This window comes from Gymnoscopelus braueri (genome assembly GCF_963280865.1).
Source record: "Gymnoscopelus braueri genome assembly, chromosome: 4".
NCBI classification, from domain to species: domain Eukaryota; kingdom Metazoa; phylum Chordata; class Actinopteri; order Myctophiformes; family Myctophidae; genus Gymnoscopelus; species Gymnoscopelus braueri.
In genome coordinates, this window is record NC_137605.1 from 9614600 (window position 1) to 9629265 (window position 14666).

General features: G+C 37.7%; 2 long non-coding RNA genes across 2 annotated transcripts in view; both read left to right on the forward strand.

Annotated features, from left to right (window-relative positions):
• The window catches only part of LOC308084736, a 40247-nt gene extending 30321 nt beyond the window's left edge, over nt 1–9926 (forward strand). Inside the window, exon 2 of the long non-coding RNA XR_013933112.1 lies at nt 9004–9926. This is a non-coding gene — a long non-coding RNA (uncharacterized lncRNA). The remainder of the gene's footprint in view (nt 1–9003) is intronic.
• Nucleotides 5468–6969, forward strand: LOC308084735. The gene is made up of 3 exons (XR_013933111.1): nt 5468–5608; nt 5725–5799; nt 6848–6969. It is a non-coding gene; the product is annotated as an uncharacterized lncRNA (long non-coding RNA).
• Nucleotides 9927–14666: the final 4740 nt, after the last annotated feature.

Consider the following 14666-nt stretch of genomic DNA (forward strand, 5'->3'; position numbering starts at 1 on the left):
TTTACTATATTATTAGATATATTTAGAAGCTATGTAGAGATAGTTGCATGCATTCTACATAATAGCAATAATGATAATAATAATAATAGACATCTTTTGCAGATATTGTCTAGCGTCCAATTGTTAGACACTGATTATAACCCCTTATTTCTATTTCATTCGATGTATGCATGGTTATTCAAGTTACAATTCAAACTCAGCTATGTTTTTTCGGACACATTCACAATGTTCTCAAACTATGTTCACAAATAGTATACATATAGTGAATATTAACCATTACTTTACTAACCTTAACGTTTTACTATGTATAAATGACCATTATTTATGGTATAGCTTCCAATGACCACGATTATTATTAGGTTAAGACTTTGACAGGGACCAGTTTTGGAATTGCAGCCTCCTGAAGGTTATTTCTTTTAGGGCAGTTTTGAAAGTGTGTATAAGGTTTTACACTCCTTTACTCCTTTTGGTAGGGCTTTCCACATTTTTGTTGCATAGCATGAGAACGAGTTCAAACCCTTGTTTGTGCCAAATCTGGTGTGGACATGATCAGTACGTTTTTTGAAGTATTTTGACAGCTACGTGTGTACATGTTATGACTTAAAGAGAAAAAATAGAGAAATTATGTGAGAAGATAATGTGAGAAGATAATGTGAGAGAGAGAGAGAGGTTGTGTGTGTGAAGGGACAAGAGAGGAGAAAGATTGACAGAGGAGAGGAAAGAGGAGAGGAAAGAGATGTTAAGAGAAACCACCACTGACCACTATAAATATAGTTTTTGATCAAATATCTACACATCCAGAGGATCACAGTAAACAACAACCTGCACAACATATGCTGACCTTGCCATATATATAACTAATGTTATATCTTTCCTTTTGTAATGTGAAGATGCATATGACCCTATATTTGACAAACAAAAAACAAAAAAGTTGATAATATTCCATATTTACTATCATACCATGTGATGAGAATAGTTTAGTTTGAGATTTACTCACAAACAGTATATGATTTGTGTGCAGAAAAAACTCTAGCTACAGTTTTGACTAGAATATGTACAGATATATCTTCAAAAAAAAAAACATAATTGAATGCTTATAGCTTATATCCATGTTTTAATAAACTAGCAAATATAGCCAATGATGAAAAATAGTAACTATATTTAGTGTAGTGGTGCTGATGTTGTACTGGTGATGTGTAGTTCTGTTGATGTGTATGTGTGTGCTTTTAAATTTGAATTGGAAAGAATATGTAGTTGGAGGGTAAATAGTCAGGTTGCATTCAATAGCTGACCCTCCAGGCTATACTATGCCATTTTACATTTTTGCACCCGCTAATATATATTAACTGCCTATAACACATGATGTGTCTTGTGGTAAAGAGTGTCCCTTCAGCAAACTGTCTAAATGTAAAGCTTGCTGAGTCATATGCCTTGATTCAAGGGCCATAATGGTGACTTATTTTAAAATATTGCAGGCTGTTCGTTTTTTTTTTTTTACAACTATACTATAACTGTATAACTAAATGCCTTAGAAAAAAAGATACACTACTTAGCCATCTTAGGTAAACTCTTCTACATTCTGACAATTTACCGTATCATGTGTGAGTAATCACAGGTTATTTTGAAGGAGGATAACTTTCCCAGGAATCATAGCCAGGTAGATTGCCTCACTACTGTATACCTAAGCTTGGCTGGCTCATTAGTTCTAAACATAATGCTAAATGGTTCACAATAACCAAAACTATACAATTAGGTCATAATGTATTTGGCATACACAACACCTTAGAAATAAGCACTAATAAGTTGTCTAATTACTATGCGCACCCCATACATGCTTGGCGGAAAATCCTTATCTGACCACAGCCAGGCCCCAGATCATACAATACCATATGCAACTATTGGTTGTCATAATGGAGAGAGATATTTTTCAAAAAGTTGTATCATCAAACTATATATACTCTCTTAACATGGGTTAAGAACATTTGAGTATGGAGACATAGTGTGGCTATTTGCCATAGAGTGAGATTCAACCCCCTTGCATAGATACATTCTGGTAAAAGTAATGCATAGAGAGAATAAATATATGCATCATACTAGGAGAAAACAGAGCATCATAGCTTGTGTTTCTTTAGGTTGCATAGTTTTCAATGCATGTATGCAAACAAAGTATTTAGATACATACAAATGTTGTTATAAAACATGCTAGATACTACTTAACAGTGAATAATACTTTTAAACTCTGGTGATATGTGTGGTAATCTGTGAGAGTTGCTACTGTTAAACTAGCTGAAGCTATAAGTTGGGTCCACCCTATGTGCACATGATAGTAAATGTGTAAAGTGTTAACATTACTAAATCTAAAAACCTAGTCACTATACAACCCATATTTACATCATAAAACTGCACTACAGTTTAAAATAACCTGAAACATTTATTTGTAATCGCATATTCCTTAAAAGTAATGTACTGTAGACTCCCTAGAGTAACCTACCCCCTATAGAGTCTCTGCTCATGCGCATTGTTGCATAAGATTTATGATGTCTGTTACTAAGGGCCATCTTGTGGAACCTTGTGTATGGCCTAAGTGTTACGATTTTATGGTGTACCATTGCATGAAAATAAATAAATAGCATGAATATACATCCACAAGCTACAGTTAAAAACATTGGCCGTGAACCGTGATGCATTGTGAGATTGTAGATCAGCTATTTACGTATCATTTTCGAAACTGTGTCTGTAACACATTTTTCTTTAGAATCAACAACGTTTTTTCAAAAGCTTTCAACGCTTGTGTGAGAAATGTGAGTCTGAGTAATATTACATTAGGGAATTTTAAGAGTAGCAAGTAAGAGCAACTTTAAAAAACGCATTAAAAGCATGAAAAAACAGGACCATTTTTAAAAACTTTAACTTCTGTACTCTTCTGATGGTAGTACAGAATATATTTTAAACTAGGCGTGAGGGTTTTATAGAACGTGTCCAGTCATGTCAAATATTAAACATGAAACACAGTGCATTTATTGAAATTGTAATGTATGTATGTATGTATGTATGTATGTATGTATGTGTGTACGCATGTATGTATGTATGTATGTATGTATGTATGAATGTATGAATGTATGTATGTGTGTATTACTGCATGTACGCATGTATGTATGTATTTATGTATGTATGTGTGTATTACTGTATGTACGCATGTACGCATGTATGTATGTATTTATGTATGTATGTGTGTATTACTGTATGTACGCATGTACGCATGTACACATGTACGCATGTACGCATGTATGTATGTATTGTATTACTGCATGTACGCATGTATGTATGTATTGTATTACTGCATGTACGCATGTATGTATGTATGTATTGTATTACTGCATGTACGCATGTATGTATGTGTGTATTACTGCATGTACGCATGTACGCATGTATGTATGTATTGTATTACTGCATGTACGCATGTATGTATGTGTGTATTACTGCATGTACGCATGTACGCATGTACGCATGTATTGTATTACTGCATGTACGCATGTATGTATGTGTGTATTACTGCATGTACGCATGTATGTATGTATTGTATTACTGCATGTACGCATGTACGCATGTATGTATGTATTTATGTATGTATGTGTGTATTACTGTATGTACGCATGTACGCATGTATGTATGTACGCATGTACGCATGTATGTATGTATGTGTGTATGTATGTATGTATGTATGTATGTATGTATACTCTGTATACTATGTATGTATGTATGTATGTATGTATGTATGTATGTATGTATGTATGTATGTATGTATGTATGTATGTATGTATACTCTGTATACATGTATGTATGTATGTATGTATGTATGTATATTTGTATGTATGTATGTATGTATGTATGTATGTATGTATGTATGTATGTATGTATGTATGTATGTATGTATGTATGTATGTATGTATGTATGTATGTATCAATTACTGTCATTCTCTTTCACAGAGCAAAGCACCAGTTAACAGAATTATTTACACATCAAAAGTCCAATCTGACCAGATCGGCTGATTTTCTGTCAGATTCTATGTCAACCATAATAAAATATATTGAAGTAAACCATTTAAACTAAATATCGTGATCTAAAAGACATGCTCAGTCATGTCAGATATTAAACAATTATTTTAATTTACTGACTATATGTTCACACCAAAGGACCATAGAATCCATAGAATCACCACTTTTAAACCCTGGTGCCCATGTATTGGAAGTGATAGTATAAAATACTATATCATCTTCACCTAAAGCAATCACTTTAACTACATTAAACATGTTCTAAAGTTATTTCCTGAATAAAACCCATAAACCCTAAAATAGGCTATAAGATGTAGGCTGCCATAATAAAATATATTGAAGTAAACCATTTAAACTAAATATCGTGATCTAAAAGACATGCTCAGTCATGTCAGATATTAAACAATTATTTTAATTTACTGACTATATGTACACACCAAAGGACCATAGAACCACCACTTTTAAACCCTGGTGCCCATGTATTGGAAGTGATAGTATAAAATACTATATCATCTTCACCTAAAGCAATCACTTTAACTACATTAAACATGTTCTAAAGTTATTTCCTGAATAAAACCCATAAAACCCTAAAATAGGCAATAAGATGTAGGCTAATTTCTATATACAATACTAATGCTGTCTGTGACAAACCTCTCCATCCAGTGCAAACACACACACCAGACACTCACCCACCCACCCACACACACCCCCACACACACACACACACACACACACACACACACACACACACACACACACACACACACACACACACACACACACACACACACACACACACACACACACACACACACACACACACAAACAAAACACATTCATTCTATTGTTGGGGAAGCATTGAATGGAATTGAATGGAATGGCAGGCTCTCTCTGTCTTTCAACGTCACAAGCCAGTAACCACTAGCAGCCCCACGGGGCTGGATCCTTGCTTGAGCAGAGACAAAGAGCAGATCCTCTGACTGCATCAAAATGATGTGTGTTAGACAAATAATAAGATATTACGTGGAGACTTGAGTGATAGGTAATTGATGATAGAGGGGGGGTTAATAATAAAACACTTAACAAAAGACATAATGTACACAATGCATTCACCCCTGTATGACCTCACCCCAGACAGCCCCCACTCCTCATGGTTCCCATAACCCCCATATCAGATTTCTAAAGAAATCCTTTGTTCTATGAAACAAAAGAATTATGACCTATAAACAATAGAATTGAAATTATGAATAGGTGACCTTTGACCCCATAGAACAATACTAACACCCCTCTACTACTACTGTCTTTCACATTTTTGGCAGTGGTGGTGTTGTCATTGTCCTTTATGGTGTTGTGGCTGCCGGATTTTTTCTTGCTCAGAAAGATGGTGTTTTTCGTTTTTTCATCGGATTTGTTCATGGGCAACATGGCGTTTTTCGTATTGTTAGTTTTGGTTTTGCTGCTGCTTTCCTTTGTGTTATTATTTTTGATGGTTTTGTTTATGGTGTTGTTGTTGGTGGTGGTGTTGCTGTTGGGCTGGTGTATCTGAAAATAATTGGTAAGTTTAAATAATTAGAAAACGTTTTATATTCAATTTGATGTAACATTCACTCTTGCTCTACAATTGTGACGTTGCCATTGAATGAACTGATTGTTCATATTGTTATTCTACAGGCGCCGAATCTGCCACCGCTTCAAAAAATGATTGAGAGATTATTCTACAGGAAAAGAAAAATAATTCCATAACAGGTGTGTATTCCCACGCTCTTCTATTTAACACCATGTACGAGAGATGTAAAACAACGTTTGTTAATGTTACTCTGGCACATTTTAGATATTTTTTTTGGACCGTCATGGGTAAGAAGCCACTCATGTCCTTAACCCAGACACACTAAAAGCAGCACTAGTGTCACACGAGTCTGCCTGTTCACATTGTCTATCCTATCCTCCTATATATATTAAGATTGCCTAGGCCTACACCACTGGCCTAGAGGGTGGGTGGGTGTGCAGAGCGACGGACGTCACAAATGTAACATACATACGGACTTGCAATGTGCGCCGTTGCTCCAATCTGCACCAAACGTGGCATCATTCAGGGGTCTGAGAATAGCGTGAGAATAGTCACACACAGAAAACGAAATTGCACACAACTCTGACCCTCCAGCAGTGATACAGCAGCATTTAACAAATTAACAATTCAAATGGCCATAGCTCGGCGACCGTTGCTCTGATCAGCACAATAGAGAACCCAAGTCTGCCGCTAGAGGCCGCTAGAAGCTGCTATATCCCCCCTGGGTCACTGAGTTAGTTTTTTCTATTGAAAATCCCATAATGAAAAAATCTCCAAACACAGATCATAAACGACACAGAGTCACATACCTGATGATAACGCCGGGCTGATTTGATTATTTTTGGAAGGCATTTCTAATGACGCGATGCTACGATGACCCTATGGGGTCAATAGAAAGAATACTTCCGTGACACAGGGGTAGTGGGAGTGATGTCTATCTAGTCCATTTAGGACTAGATTTGAAGGGCGGCCTGAAAATCTAGACATTTAAAAACTGACTTGTGTTTATAGAATGGTCTAACAAGTGAAAACAATCATAAAATACACTGCAATACAAGCTAGGAAAGAAAGAAAAAAATATTGTACATTAACGAAATAACGATAACTATAATTGACAAAACAATTTAGTTAACTGACAATGTTTATGGAGTGAGGATCTTTACTTCATGAATGCATGCCAAAGACTGTGGTTCAACAACAAACATGTTTCTTTTTTTTTTTCACCAGGTTCAAAGCATCTCTGTATCTTCATCATCTACAAACACAGACTACAAATCACTGAATTGAGGCACGAGATGGACAACAACAACGAGAGGGTCCGGGGGTTGGACACCAAGCTGGACAACATCATAGCACGTGCGGCGGACGAAGCCAAAGGCAATGCTGAGAGAGCCGCTGCTCTGCGCGCCAACATGGCCGCGCTGCAAGGCTATTTGACCATGATTAGAGCGGGCATGGACAGACTGGAAGGCCCACAGTAACTAATAGTAGATAAATTGTCTGCTTCGGATTATTTTAGGATCGATTTGGACCCCCCCACGCCAAAAAAACCTGGACTTTTTCCCCCAGCGAAATACAGTGAAGATGCCACCCCACCCCCCCCCCCCCCCCACACCCGCATACCCATACCAACAACCCCCCCACCACCAGCCCTCATGGACACCTGGTGTTATGACTTTGGTTTGGAAGCCATTCAAGGACGTCTCGCACAGCCTCACAACTCGCTGATATTGCTCTACACCAAGCGATAAGCTCTGACATCAGCCAAGAAGACTGCTCTGAACTGGGTGAAGCCCAAGGACATGTCCCAGGCTTCCACACATACACACACACACACACACACACACACACACACATGTGACATATCCTGCACTACACGCCTTCGCCCCCCTGCTCCTATCCCCCATCCCACTCACCTCCCCACTCCCCCCCTGGGCTCCCTTTTTTTTGCTTCTACCACGCTCTGCCCCCTTCTGGGAGCAGAGCGTGAGAGCAGTGCTTTTTTTGCCCGTCTACTCCATTCCATCCCACCCCGCACCCACGCCCCCACCCAACTCTTCTTATGAGGGATCGTTTAGCGCCATGGTGTTGTGGTTATGTTTGTTGTTCATGTTTCATTGAGAGGCAACGCAGTTGCCGCCCTGTATCATGTCATCGTTCATGCCAGTCCACTGTTTACGGCTGCTGTGGTGTTGTTTTTTATTAAGCTGCACTAAAATGAATTTCACCCACTTTTTTACCTTGTAAACCTGTGATGTGACAATAAAACTGATTCTGATTCTGATTCTGATTCTGATTCTGACACAGATGTCTTCCTGACAATGAACTGTAGAATCCAGTACTTTTTACTCCACTACATTTAGTACATGTATTTGAGAGCTTTAGATCATTACTAATTAATCAAATCATTAATCAGATATCGTCTCCATCTTTTGAAAATAGCCAGAAAATAAAATAGCGCTTAAGTGGTTAATGATCAATAATTATTGTCCAATAACAAGAACTGTATATGATTCTGAAATGAGCAGTCTGCATAATGAGTATACTTTAAGTATATCTTCATGCTAATACCTTTTTTACTTTGACTTAATTAACATTTTGAATACAGTACATTTACTAGTAACAAAGTATTTTTGTATACTGTGGATCCACAATGTTGACAGCATCATGCAACAACTAGCCAGATCTTTTGGACTGACTGTTTTAGGACCGATTGTCCACACTGTTATTACATCTGATATTAAGGACTGACTGTCCATACTGTTATTAAATGTGATATTTGGGACTGACTGTCCACAATGTTTAATCAAATTTTTAGGACTGACTGTCAACACTGTTTAATCAGATATTTAGGACTGACTGTCCACACTGTAATTAATTCTGATCCTTAGGACTGACTCTGATCTTTAGGACCGACTGTCCACACTGTTATTAAATCTGATCTCTAGGACTGACTGTCCACACATGTTATTTGCAAGTGATCAGACCAGATTTGTGTATCCAGACATATTTCGAAAATAGCCAATGGATAAGCTCACCACGCGTCTCAACGCATTGTGAGCTTTCAGTTCAGCTATTTTCGGCATTGTACAACAAATTATCAACCGGGCTGCAGTGTCTGAGTGTCTATACTGAGACACATGTTAGAAATAAGATTTCAATCAGATTTCAAACCCCCTAGGAATGCGATTCAAATGTGATTTGGAAAAATCTGTTTCCATTTTGTTGTGCTGGGAACATAATAATAACACCAATACTGCATCAAATGTATCAACACACTATACGATTATAAAGTGTCAAACATTGGCCAAATTGTCAAATATTACTTAAGGCTATGTTCACATTATTTATCTGTGGAAAATAAATGTAATGGGGGGTCCCAGTTCAAATATGATTATTGTGGGGGGTCACGCCAGTATAGTTTGAGAACCACTGGCCTATGTCACAATGCCAGTTCACATGAATGATCATTACAATGTCCTGATGTGAAAGAAAAAGGTTTCTTAAAGATGTTATTACAACATATATGTTGGGCAGAAACCTTGTATCTCCATATTTAATGTTTGATGTTTGTTTTTGTCTTTGTAAATGAATGCCCTACTTCATCATACTACTCTGTCACACAAAAATAGCAGATCTACAAGCTCCCAACGCCGTGCAATGCAACACGTTGTGACCTTGGGTGCGTTCGGAAAAAAAGCACTGAGCCCACTGGCCGATACAAACTAATAGGCGAGTGCGCTCCGGTGCGCAATTTCCGAACACACCCCTTGTGTGACCTTTTTTTTAAAGTAAAAGTGGTTAAGTGAGTCTATGAGAATTATTAATATTGATCCAAAGAGCTTGTGACTAAAATAATAACTACATTGGATCCATTGGCACACCGGTTCTTTTTTTCCATTTCCTGAAACGGAACATACAACAAGGTTTTCAGTGGTGGAAAGTAACTAAGTACATTTACTCAAGTAATGTACTTAAATTGTACTTAACAATATACTTTATATCAAAATACTTTCACTTTACTGTATTTCCAATTTTCAATACTTTTAGTTCTACTCTACATCTCAGATGTAGTATTACAAAACATACCAGCCCTATTTAAACTTTGGCTATTTTAATAGGATTTGTATACATTTCATACAGATAACTTGTGAAACGGGGCATTCTGCATAATGAGTACTTTTACTGTTGTGTTTTGTATGTGTTTTAAATGTTGTAAAGTAGAGTATAATGACAGTGTAACTGAAAAAACAAAAGCTTGCTCTCAATTGGTCGTCCCTGAATAAATAAAGTTGTGAAATAAAATTATTTTAACTGTTCATATGTTCATTGTTCATAGATAATGTAATATTAATCAAATTGGATATGTCTATTGCTATTATTAATAATAGCAATAGTCACTATATATGACCTTAGTAGATCTACAAGCTCACACCGCGTCACAACGCAATCTGTCTTCTTGAGACAACTTGTATTTAATTAAATTAAATTAAATTGATTTAGTTTAATTTAATTTAATCATAATTTTAGCAGTATCTCTGTGTTGCTATATATTATGACTTGTGTGTCCTATCTTGTTTTGGGACTGACACTGGGTATGTTAGGTCAGTGGTTCTCAAAGTGGGATCCAGGGACCCCCAAGGGTCCTTCAGGGGTTCCAAAGGGGCCCCAGCTAAATGATTAATTGTTGGGAACAAAATGGACCCTTACAGGTTTGTACAATACAATGTGGGGTCCTTGAAATGAAAAAGTTGGAGAACCACTTTCCGACTTCAAAACAGATCCAATTCAGACAGCCTTTCGAATTGCTCAAGTCCATATGGTTGTGTGCCTTTGGTGACATCATCAAAGTAATGTTAGTTATCTCCAGATTTGGGTATAGTTTCTCGTAGACAGACAGACAGACAGACAGACAGACAGACAGACAGACAGACAGACAGACAGACAGACAGACAGACAGACAGACACACACCTATAACATTAACACAGAAGGTTTTAAGGAAGACATAATTATAAGTAGCCCTAGCACTAATACAAAGTCAAGTTTGTTACTGTGCACAGGTTTGGGGAAATGCAAGGAAAGGTGAAATAAAGAGGCTTCAGAATATAGGTAGCACACTGATTTAATTCATGTAGAAATACTATAAAATATTAATGTGTTGCACATTGGGCATAGACACAATGGCACATTATGAGTGAACTAGTATACATTTAGGGCTAGGACTATGTGTTTCAGGTTATATTATTGTCTCCGCCGTCCGTCCGTCCGTGTGTCCGTCCGTCCTTCTGTCTGTGACCAGCTAATCTCCACCCCGGTCGCTGTGAAACTGTGCACACACACTCCCTGGATGCCACAGCAGAACCTCTGCCCCACATTTATTAGATCTGCCTGTCATAGCGCCACCATGAGGCCGACTTTTGCAAAACACATTTTTGGATATTACTCCTACAGATTTTGTCCAAAAAACACGCACATCGGTACACAGTATCTCTAAAGTCATGTGATCAACAGGGATCTGTCCGATTTTCCAGATTCCATCCTGATTGGCTAAGATTGCCTCCCAAAGTTTGCAAGATTGCTCCGTTTTGAACACAATGCCTCAAATTATGAACGCAGCTTGCGATTTCTGTGAAATTTCACACGCACATTCCCACTAGGCCGAGGAAGAAATGCCACATTTAAATCAGCCTCATGGTGGCGCTATAACAGGCCGATTTGCGTTTTTAACTATAACTGCACCGATCTGCCAGAAACTTTGCACGCACACTCCCTAGAGGCCAAGGAAAAACATCTGCCCTGCATTTTTCACATTTGCCCTTTATAGCGCCACCAGGCGCTATAAACGCCAGACTTATGTAAAACAATTTTTTTGATATTTTTGTTTATTTCTGTGCAGCACTTTGGGAAATCTTTGGTTGTATATAAATGTAATCTATAAATAAAGTTTGATTTGATTTGAACTGCTTCCTCCTCCGCACTCCTCTTTGGGCAGCACTCAGCTGGGTGAAGCTGAAAACAAGTTCCCCGGTAGGATGAAAAAGGTCACAAAAAAAAAAAAAAAAAAAAAAGAAAAAAACATTGAAGACCCTTGCTCTACGGCACTGTTTCTCAACCAGTGGGTCGGCACCCAAAAGCAGGCAAGGGACCGTAATATATTGGGCACAGACTTCTTGGTCAAAATGAAATACTCCAGTAAAGTAAAAATACCTAAAAAGTGTACTTACTGTAAGTACAGAACATGAGTACTGTACTGTAAAATTAGACCATTGTCTATCCAAAAGTAGATATTCAACTTGATGTTCACAGATGGAACAAGACACAGAGAGATTCTCTTCCTCATAAGTTCACGATTTCTTCACCTCAACTGTGATGTATGTATCAGTGCCCGTTTACTTCTCTTTTCCACCAGCTATTTTAACACCAGTTTATTTTATTACATTTAATTTTATTTGATGGAGGTACAGGACAACAGTTGTAGAAAAACAGCATGTACAGTACTCGTTCATAAATAAATAAGTATATACATAAATCTATTCCATGTTCTCTGGTTATAGAGCCTGCCTGGGAAGTCAGAGGTCCCAGGTTTGAGTCCAGGCCTCAGCCATGTGTCAAAGTGTCCTTGAGCAAGATAAATAAATATATATATATACATATATATATATATATATATATATAACTGCTTATATATATTATATATATATATATATATATATATATATATATATATATATATATATATATATATATATATATATATATATATATATATATATATATATATATATATATATATATATATGTCACTGTATATGCAGTATATGCAAATATACAGTGACATATATATATGTCGCGATGTGACGCATTGTGAGCTTTTAGACCGGCCGAAAATGTATATAGAGCTGAAGTTGTCAATGTATGTTTTGTAATCAAAATCAAAATCTAATTAACAAGCAACTAAAGTTTTCAAATAATTGTGGTGGAGTAAAAGTACAATATTTGCCTCTGAGATGTAGTGGAGTAGAAGTAAAAGTACTGAAAACTGGAAATACTAAGTACAGTAGAGTAAATGTTCTTAGTCACTTTACACCACTGCGTTTTTGTACTTCTATTGTCATTAAGTTATTTAGCTGTTCCTGTCGTGTTTTTCCACACTTACTGCGGGCTGTGATGACACACAGGCATCAATAAAGATCTATAATTTATGCACAATAAATGACAATGCGGAAATTTGAGGAAAGTATTGCAACAGCATGACTTTATCAACCTACAATGAGAGCATTATAGGTTGACTAGATACCCAAACTAGATATTCAACTTCATTTTCACAGATGCGACAATTTCCTTTAGGCAAAACTCCAACAGACTTATTTACTGTTGCCAGTTTCCTTCTCTTATCCACCAGTGTGTGTGTGTGTGTGTGTGTGTGTGTGTGTGTGTGTGTGTGTGTGTGTGTGTGTGTGTGTGTGTGTGTGTGCGCGTGCGTGTGCGCGTGCGTGCGTGCGTGCGTGCGTGCGTGCGTGCGTGCGTGCGTGCGTGCGTGCGTGCGTGCGTGCGTGCGTGCGTGCGTGCGTGCGTGCGTGCGTGCGTGCGTGCGAATCATTTGGCCTAGATTTTCCAGCAAGACCCAATTTTGCAGTCTCACTCTTGTGTTTCGATAGCATGTGAGTCTCTAGATTAGAGGTGTTGCCTCCAGATGCTTGCACCTTGCCCAGACACAGTTTACAGATAACCTCATTGACATTCTCATGGGATCCCTATCAGCATTGGGTTTAAAACCAAAATATCGCCCACTAGGCCGAGGAAGAAATGCCACCCTTTTCACATCGGCCTGTTATAACGCCACCAGCAGGTCTAATCTAGCAAAACAATTTTTTTGGAACAAAATGGCTCAAATAATGGATGCAGTGTCCGATTGCCATGAAAGGCCTAAGAATAAATGCCACCCTTTTCACATTGGCCTATTATAGCGCCACCAGGAGGCCACAATAACGTACGTGACCTGGGGGAGACCTGTGCTCCGAGGAGCACTTTTTCTAGTTAAAGGGTAAGACCACTTTGGTAGAGGTTTGGGTTGTGTAGTTACCTTGCCATGATGTAACTCCAAAGGTGGGCAAGAAATAAAAAATAATTGCTCCATTGATTAGAAATTGATAATTCAAAATATGCTCCTCATTGACTTACATTGTACGGTAAAACAGCTCTCAAAGTCACACTCTTAGCACGTAAATGAACCCAAACAAAGTTGATTCAGGCAATATAGAGCATCACCAAACCCAGTACTGTTTGTTTTTTTATTAAAAATGTCAACTTCCTGTTGATTTTACTATTTGAAGATCTGGATCCGGATCCGCCGATCCAGTCCGGGTTTTCTACTTATTAAAAATGGCAAAATCAACAGGAAGTTGACATTTTTATAAAAAAACAAAAACAGTACTGGGTTTGGTGATGTTCTATATTGTCTGAATCAACTTTGTTTGCGTTTGTTTTTGTGCTAAAAGAGTGACTTTGAGAGCTGTTTTACCGTACAATGTAAGTCAATGAGGAGCATATTTTGAATTATCAATTTCTAATCAATGGAGCAATTATTTTTGATTTCTTGCCCACCTTTGGAGTTACATCATGGCAAGGTAACTACACAACCCAAACCTCTACCAAAGTGGTCTTGCCCTTTAACCACTCATTTTGTATGTTTGTGGCAAGAATGGATGTTGACTAAAATGTCAATCACAAGCCAGAATGGTAATGATCCCAGTCATGTAGATCAGTGGTTCTCAACCTGTGGGTCGGGACCCCGAGGGCCGGGGAGTCCCCATATGATTGGGGGGGGGGGGGGGGTCCCCAGATGACAGTGAAGTGACAATTTACTTTTAAGACCTTTTTTAATACCTACAAAAAAAGAAAGAAAGAAAGAAAGAAAGAAAAAAAACACAATTACTGCATCAAAAGTAATCAACAAACTGTACTAAAAAAAAATGCTCAAACATTGGCCAAATTGTGAAATATTAATTGTCACAATATTTATCTGTGGAACCGAATCAAACTAGA